Source organism: Cebus imitator, unplaced genomic scaffold (genome assembly GCF_001604975.1).
Source record: "Cebus imitator isolate Cc_AM_T3 unplaced genomic scaffold, Cebus_imitator-1.0 Scaffold277, whole genome shotgun sequence".
Taxonomy (NCBI): Eukaryota; Metazoa; Chordata; class Mammalia; order Primates; family Cebidae; genus Cebus; species Cebus imitator.
The window spans coordinates 1,928,585-1,937,759 of NW_016107592.1; the positions used below are offsets into that span (position 1 = coordinate 1,928,585).

Here is a 9,175-nt window from a genome sequence, read left to right on the forward strand (position 1 = left end):
GGGGGGAAAAAAAAAAAACGGAAAAGAAATAAAGAAGGCACATAAGATCCAAATAATCTGAAGAGATTCAGTCTCAACATTTATCTTTTTTTCTCCCACTTTCTCAGCATTCCCTCAATCAAGTCAGGGCAGGCTGTCCACCTTAGCTTTCTCTGAACCCTGCAGTTTACACATAGCTGAATCCTTGCCTATTTAGCTAGGAAGAAAGCAATGTACTTCTTAAGCTATGGTCTCCTAACTCCTTAGACATGCAGAATCCTCAGACTAGAATGCCGCCTCCTCTTTTGCCAAACTTACTCATTCCTATGAGGATCTCCTCCCCTCCGTAGCAAGTTATCCCTGGATCTACTAGGCTGGGTTAGTTACTGCCCTCTGTGTTACCCTGGACATGTCTCTCCTTACATTCCCTCATTAGGCTGTAAACTATATATATACCTAACACTGACATGTGCTTTTACCGTGTAAACCAAATACCTAAGCAATATATTCTTCACCTATATCAAAGGTAATAATTAACATCACCAAGAGCCAACAAAAACATACTCTTAAAAAATTGTTAAAAGGATAAGACAATTTTATCCAGATAAGGCTCATATTCAGACCCTTTGCCAAATTAATATTGATATGTATTTACTTAGTTGATTTAAGTATAAATACAGCACTTTCAAAAACTCATTCAAAATACTTTTGCATGTATTCTCGCTATTTATTCTTCTAATTCATCCTAGGTTACATTAGCCAAAACTTCTTTCCCTCAATTCTTCACTCCAGAAGCACAAGGGGATCACATCAGTCAGCTCTGCCAAGCTAGTGAGGGAAATCCCATGACTGCTACAGGACTGAAAACTGCTCTTACATGCTGAATTTTAAAATTAAAAACTGCTCTAACATACTGAATTAAAAAACAATCTACTCCAATATATCCATCCAATTCTAACCAGATGCCAAAAGTACCCACACACAAATCTCCCATTTCATTTTATTTATTTATTTTTGAGATGCAGTCTCACACTGTCACCTGGACTAGAATGCAGTGGCGCGATCTTGGCTCACTGCAACCTCTGCCTTACGGGTTCAAGAAATTCTCCCGCCTCAGCCTTCCTAGTAGTTGGGATTACACGCGCCCGCCACCACGGCCAGCTAATTTTTTTTTTGTATTTGTAGTAGAGACAAATATAAAATGTTAGCCAGGCTGGTCTGAAACTCCTGACCTCGTGATTCACCTGCCTCGGCCTCCCAAAATGCTGGGATTATAGGCATGAGCCACCGTGCCCGGCCTAAATCTCCCATTTTATTACTCCACCGTATTTCCTTCCTATTAATTAATCTTTTCTTGGATATTGGCAAGAATTTTATCACTCCAACAAATCTTCAATTTCCCATTGTTGTGACGAGTGAAGAAGCAGATCTGAGGCTCTGGCCTTTAGTTCTCTGTGACAGCAAAGAGACACCTGAAACTCTGAGTCACCCCTGCCACCTCAGTTGCCCTCCTCTGATGGAGCCTGTCCTGCATGTTATCTGGCCAGCCACAGGCACACTTGTCAGCCTCTATCTTCTGAACCTCTCCTTTGGCCAAACAGTGTATTAGCAAGGAGACGCCACAATAGACCCTCTTCCCTTCTACACATTACTAATTGTCCACTTGTTCAACAAATAATTTATTAAGTACTGACTACATGCCACGCACTATTCTAGGAACTAGAGGTTCAATGGTTTAAAAGTCCCTTTATGCCTGGAACTGACATTCTAAGGAGCAGATGGGGGTACATGGAGGAGTAAGAGTTATACAATTTTATATCAAGTATTGAGGGAAGGTCTCTCTAATGAGGCAGCTGAGCAGAGACTAGAAGAAAAAGAGTGTAACTGGGCCTTATCTGAGGAAACAGCAAATGCAAAGACCCTGGGGAGGAAACATGCTTGGTTGTCTGAGGAAGAAACAAAAATAAGAATGTCTGCAATGCAAAAAGTTACCAAGGGGGCTGTTGGTAGATCAGGTCAGAAACATGGCTGAATGAACAGGGCCTTGAAAGGCATCATTAAGGACTTTGATTTTCCTCTGGGTAATGAGGGCAGCCACTGGAGTGTTTAGAGCACAGGAGTAAAAGGAGCATAATTATGTTTCAAAATATTACAAACTGCAATGACACATGCTGGCTGCTGTGTCAGCCACAAATAGAAGAAATTAGTAGATAATACCCAAAATAATCCAGACAGGCCAGGTGTGGTGGTTCACACCTATAATCCCAACATTATGGGAGGCGGAGGCAAGAAAATTGCTTGAGCCCAGCCTAGGTGACAGGGCAAGACCCTGTCTCAAAAAAGAATAACACAATAATAATCCAGCTAAAGGACAACAGTGCCTTAGACCGGAGTGTCACTCAGAACACTCCCATGTTCCACACATTATTAGACCTTAAATAACAATACAGTTCCCAAGTCCAAACAAAAGGTAAACGCTAAAATTCTAGGATTATACCATTTGTATCTCCTTTGGTAAACAAAACTAACAAGACTGATTTTTTTTTCCTTATCTCACGTCAAGTACCTCTGGCAATTTTTCTTTTTTTGAGGAGTCTTACTCCCTCATCCAGGCTGGAGTGTAATGCTGTGATCTCGGCTCACTGCAACCTCCCTCTCCCGCGTTCAAGCAATTCTCCTGCCTCTGCCTCCCTAGTAGCTGGCATTACAGGCATGCACCACCACACCCAGCTATTTTTTTTGTATTTTTAGTAGAGACAGGGTTTCACCATGTTAGTCAGGCTGGTCTCGAACTCCTGACCTCATATGATCCGTCAGCCTCAGACTTTCAAAGTGCTGGGATTACAGTGTGGCCCCTGGCAATCTTTTATTGCCTGGCCCCTGGCAATTTTTTTTTTTTTTAAAGATGGGGTTTCACCGTGTTGGTCAGGCTGGTCTTGAACTCCTGACCTCAGGTGATCCGCCCGCCTTGGCCTCCAAAGTGCTTGGATTACAGGCGTGAGCCACCACACCCGGCCCCCTGGCAATCTTTTATTGAGAATTATAAAACATAAGGAAACACCTTGCCCACCCTTGTGAACCTAGGTCAATAGCTAGTCCTTTCAACCACCAGGCATCACAAGCTTAAATACTTTAAGACTAACGTGTTCTTGCTTCAAAAGCATGATGACAGCAATTAAAAGTGAAAAAAGGCCAGGCGCAGTGGCTCACGCCTGTAATCCCAGCACTTTGGGAGGCCAAGGTGGGTGGATCACCTGAAGTCAGGAGTTCAAGACCAGCCTGGCCATCGTGGTGAAACCCCATCTTTAAAAAATAAAATAAAGTGAAAAAAAAAAGAAGACAGTGTCTTCAAGTTAACCCAAAGTATCTAATGAATAACAAAATGTAATCTCAGCCATCCCCCACTGGAAAAAAAAAAAAATACTAAGAATAAGATAATGACAGCTGAGCAAATAAACCTTTAGTTTTTACCACCGAAAACTGCAACGTCTGCTCCAAGTAGTTTTCATGGTATCAGTGGGAACCAGAATTGATCCAAGGCTGGTGAAATTACTATAAATGGCCTTGGAAGAAAACAGAACACTTCCAAATGAGTCATGAATACAGAGCATTCTACAACAGGGGTTGGCAACTATGGAAAACAAACCAAACCTAGCCCACTGTCTGGTTTTGTACGATCCATGAACTAGGAATGGTTACCATTTTTAAATTATTTTTTAATCAAAAGTGAAAATTATACAGTATTTCAACTCCTCCCCCCCATATTAGCTGCTGGTCTAGAGAAATTCCAATTTACACATCCATAAACAATTTTATAGGAACAGTTACATTCATTTACAGACAGCTACTTGCACACTAAGGAGATCCGAGTAGCTTCAACAGGGACTGCCTTCAGTGGTCTCAATGCTTTGCTCTGCTACAAATTGCAGTGACACAATTATAACTCAACAGCATTTCAAATGCCATGCATAGGCAGTATCTCTATCTATCTAACTGTCTGTCTGCCTGCCTGCCTGTCTATCTGAGTCTCACACTGTTGACCGGCCTGGAGTGCAGTGGTACGATCTCAGCTCACTGCAACCTCCGCCTCCCAGGTCCAAGCAATTCTCCTGCCTCAGCTCCCCAAGTAGCTGGGATTACAGGTGTCGGCCACCACACCCAGCTAATTTTTTGTATTTTTTTCGTAGAGACCGGGTTTCACTACGTTGGCCAGGCTAGTCTCAAATGCCTGACCTCGTGATCCACCTGCCTCAGCCTCCAAGTACTGGGATTACAGGAGTGAGCCACTGTGCCCAACCCACATTTTATTATTAATTTTAATTACCTGTGCATATCCATCAAAACGAAACAAGAAAAGTAAACTTTGATGTTATCCTTTTAAGGCACAGTGTGAAGTATGGATCGTTTTGCTATTGAATTTGATGGCATATCCTTGTGATTATTATGAAATGACACCAAAGATATGCCAAGAATACAACACACAATGATATCACCAAACTAAGCACTCATCACAATATTCCCAACTTACAGGAAAGCAAATGATGGTAAAAATATGTGTGGAGAAGAAAAGGACTTAGAAAAATTTACAAACATTGTGAAAATATAAGGTTATTTAGCAGTTTCTTTGCAGGTTTTTTTTTTTCTTGAGATATGGTCTCTGTCACCTAGGCTGGAGTGCAGTGATGAGAAAAAGAAGGTGAATATCCTGACTTTCCCTATTACATGGCAGTTGGATGAATTGTAAGGAGGAAAACTGTATTTTTTGAAAAGCTCAAGGCTGAGTATGAAATTTTTCTGAACAAGAAAAACCACCTTTAACCACTATTATTGTGGACACCAAATAGCTTTGAAAATTAGCTTTTGCTGCAGACTTCATGATGTTTCTTAACAAATTCAATTTAAAATTACAAGGACCTGGCACAGTAGCTCACTACATTTTGGGAGACCGAGGTGGGAGGACAGCTTGAGGTCAGATGTTTGAGACCTGCTTAGTCAACACAGCAAGACCCATCTCTACAAAAACTAAAAGAAAAAAAGATTAGCCTCACTCAATGGTGTACACCTGTGGTCTCAGCTATTCAGGAGTCCGGGGCAGGAGGCTCTCTTGAGTCCAGGAGTTTGAAGTTGCAGTGAGCTATGATCTCACTACTGCACTCCAGACTATGTGACAGAGGGAGACTCTGTCTCAAAGAAATAAAATTAGAAGTCAAAACAACTCTTCTATGGGAAACACATACTGTGATAAAATAATACCAATGACAGTAAGTGTTTAAATTTTAAGAAACGTCAAATAACTTTATTTACTTCTCATACTGTCCAAAGTTGAACAAGAAGTGGCATGTCCATTCCCATGTACATATGAAGCAGATACATTTTCTGACCTCAAACTATAGTTCCAGCATATTTCCAACCTCAATGCATGTGTAAAGTAAATCTCCATATTTCAAAATCCGTCTAACTGTGCAACTAAGGAGCTTCCATGTAATCTTCAGTTGGAAGCGATTTATCGGCAATGTTATGGTATGCTAAAAGACAAATATCAAGAATCTAATAAAAGAAAAAAAAAAGGAATCTAACACATTTCTGTGCCTTCCAAAAGATAAATCTGTTGAATTAAAATCACATGCTCATAGATTAATATAAGTATTTGGCAGTACCTATTTGTGTGAAGACATTTTCAAAGATGACATACACAAAATTTTGCTATAGATCAGCATTAACATATTAAGTATTTGCCATCAATTTTGAAAGGCAATGCTAACTTTGAGCCCCAATTAAGTGAAACTGTACTCCCCAAAATCAGAATTCCATTCTTATAGACTTGTTATTACAAAAATTGAACTCATTACTTATATTTAGATACACACACACACACATATATATTTTTGAGACAGAATCTCACTCTGACACCCAGGCTGGCGTGCGGTGGCACAGTCTTGGTTCCGTGCAACCTCTGCCCCCCAGGTTCGAGATTCTTGTGCCTTAGCCTTCCGATTATAGGCATGCACCACCATGCCTAGCTAATTTTTTTATTTTTTATTTTATTATTTTATAATTTTTATAGAGATGAAGTTTCACCATGTTGGTCAGACTAGTCTCGAACTCCTGACCTCAGGTGATCCACCCTCTTTGGCCTCCCAAAGTTCTAGGATTACAGGCTTGAGCCACGACGGCTGGCTTTAATTTTTAAAATATTTTTAGTAGATATGGGGTTTCACCACATTGGCCAGGCAGATCTCAAACTGACCTCAGGGGATCCGCCTGCCTCGGCGTTCCGAAGTGCTGGGATTACAGGTGTGAGGCAGCATGCCCAGCCTCATTATTCTATTTTGAATTCTACTAATAAAAACTTTGTGCAAATTTGTTTTATCTCTTGTCATGTAAGTACCCACATAGTAGCCTCAACTTTGTCTCTTGGGCAGCAAAGCCTAAAGCATCTGATCCTTTGGAGAGAAAGGCTGTCAACCCCCTTTCTTCATAATTTGTCTAACATGCATTTAGTGCAGACAGCCAATAAGAATAATCCCTGGCTGGGCACGGTAGCTCACACCTGTAATTCCAGTACTTCAGGGGGCTGAGGCGGATGGATCACTTGAGGTCAGGCATTTGAGACCAGCCTGACCAAACATGGTGAAACCCCATCTCTACTAAAAACACAAAATTAGCCAGGTGTGGTGGTGGGTGCCTGTAATCCCAGCTGCTTGAGAGGCTGAGGCAAGAGAATCCCTTGAACCCAGGAGGTGGAGGTTGCAGTGAGCCGATATTGTGCCACTGCACTCCAGCCTGGGCAATAAGAGCAAAACTCCATCTCAAAAAATAAATAAATAAACCCTAATGAACAGTAATTCTCAAAACTGTAAGGCTCCCAAAAGGTAGAAACGGATATTTTTTAGTATTTATGCCCAGCAACTCAGAGTAAGGCAAATAAAAGTCAGTAGTCATCCCAAAGTATTTTCCAAAGTGCTGCTCAATAAATAATATGAGCACATCTGGCTCTGAAGCCTAGGTTTGATTCCCAACTCCACCAACTACTAGTTGTGAGACCCTGGATAAGTTAATCTCACCATCTATGGTCCCTTATCTGTAAAACTGTTCCTACTTCACAGTGTTGTTGAACACTGGATAATATAAGTGTAAAGTTCTTGAAAAACTGCCTGGCACAAAGGACTACTCAATAAATATTGTTAATTGAGCCAGTATCGAAAGGACAATGAAAACATAAGACTTCAACAAGCTGGTGGCCATTAAACAACTACATTCTCATGAGAATTCAGAATTTAGCCTTATGGCAAACTTAGAATGTAAGACATTAATTCCATCTACAAAACCTGTAAAGAAAGCCGGGGATGGTGACTCACAACTGTAATTCTAGAACTTTGGGAGGTTGAGGCGGGTGGATTGCTTGAGTTCAGGAGTTTGAGACCAGCCTGGGCAACACAGTGAAACCCCATCTCTTAAAATACAAAAAAAAATTAGGCCGGGCGTGGTGGCTCACGCCTGTAATCCCAGCACTTTGGGAGGCCGAGGCGGGTGGATCACAAGGTCAAGAGATTGAGACCATCCTGGTCAACATGGTAAAACCCCGTCTCTACTAAAAAAATACAAAAAATTAGCTGGGCATGGTGGCACGTGCCTGTAATCCCAGCTACTAAGGAGGCTGAGGCAGGAGAATTGCCTGAACCCAGGAGGCGGAGGTTGCAGTAAGCCGAGATCGCGCCATTGCACTCCAGCCTGGGTAACAAGAACGAAGCTCCGTCTCAAAAAAAAAAAAAAAAATTAGCTGGGCATCGCAATATGTGCCTGTAATCCCAGCTACTCAAGAGGCTAAGACAGGCGACTAGTACTCTTGTCTTATTTCCCAGGCTGGAGTGCAGTGGTGTTATATTGAACTTGGGAGTTGAAGGCTGCAGTGAGCAGAGATCGCGCCATTGCACTCCAGCCTGGGCGACAGAGCGAGACTCCACCTCATTAAAAAACAAAACAAAACAAAAAAAACCCGGTAAAAAGAGCAGTATGCTCTTTCAGCAACAAACCCAAGTCTATGTCTGATTCCAAGTTGAATGAGTCTGCCCCCTAAATAACCCTATCATTCTGTGCCTCAAGTTCTCAACACAACACAGGGAGAGAGAAAGACAGACAGACAGAGAGAGAGAGACAGAGAGGGAGGGATCAAACATGCCAGGTGATGAACCTGAATGCTTATACCTAGACACCAGTGGTTTTTCAACTCATGGTCTCAGGCTGTGCAGAGATGTTGGGGCAAAGTAACTTTCTCATCTGAGTTCTCCCCGCCCAGCAGATCAGACTGAATCGTCAAGAACTCATAATAACTACTTTCCCAGAACTTATCTTTTTATCACATTACAAAACTTGTATAAGCTACCAGCATTTCCTTACCACTTGAGCCTCTATTTCCTTGAAAACCATCAGTCATGCACTATTACTAAACTACTCCTTGAGCGCAGGTACCAGATCTAATTCCTTTTTCTATCTCCAGTGTCTAGATAAAAACGAGTGAATGAATGTGACTCACTTACACAGTTCCCCACTCCACAGTAAAATATAACATACAATTGACTATTTTAAACAGTTTTATATGTACAGTTCAGTGACATTAAGAACATTCAGGCCAGGTGCGGTGGTTCACACCTGTAATCCCAGCACTTTGGGAGGCCAAGGCAGGTGGATCACCTGGGGTCAGGAGTTCAAGACCAGCCTGGCCAACATGATGAAACCCTGTCTCTACTAAAAATACAAAAAATTAGCTGGCATCGTGGCATGTACCTATAGTCCTGGCTACTTGGGAGTCTGAGGCAGAAGAACTGCTTGAACCAGGGAAGCAGTGGCACATACGTACCTGCAGTCCTGGATACTCAGGAGTCTAAGGCAGGAGAATTGCCTGAACCCAGGAGTCGGAGGTTGGAGGGAGCCGAGATCTCACCACTAAACTCCAGCCTGGGAGACAGAGCAAGACACCATCTCAAGGCCGGGCGCGGTGGCTCAAGCCTGTAATCCCAGCACTCTGGGAGGCCGAGGCAGGTGGATCACGAGGTCAACAGATCGAGACCATCCTGGTCAACACGGTGAAACCCTGTCTCTACTAAAACTACAAAAAATTAGCTGGGCATGGTGGTGCGTGCCTGTAATCCCAGCTACTCAGGAGGCTGAGGCAGGAGAATTGCCTGAATCCAGGAGG

The 9,175-nt window shown here is 42.3% G+C and overlaps 1 protein-coding gene and 1 pseudogene across 2 annotated transcripts in view; one reads left to right on the forward strand and one right to left on the reverse strand.

Annotated features, from left to right (window-relative positions):
• THRAP3 (thyroid hormone receptor associated protein 3) overlaps window positions 1-9,175 on the reverse strand; it is a 79,862-nt gene that overhangs the window by 48,952 nt on the left and 21,735 nt on the right. The gene's annotated exons all lie outside the window — the stretch shown is intronic.
• Window positions 8,155-9,175, forward strand: part of LOC119467302 — a 3,265-nt pseudogene continuing 2,244 nt past the window's right edge.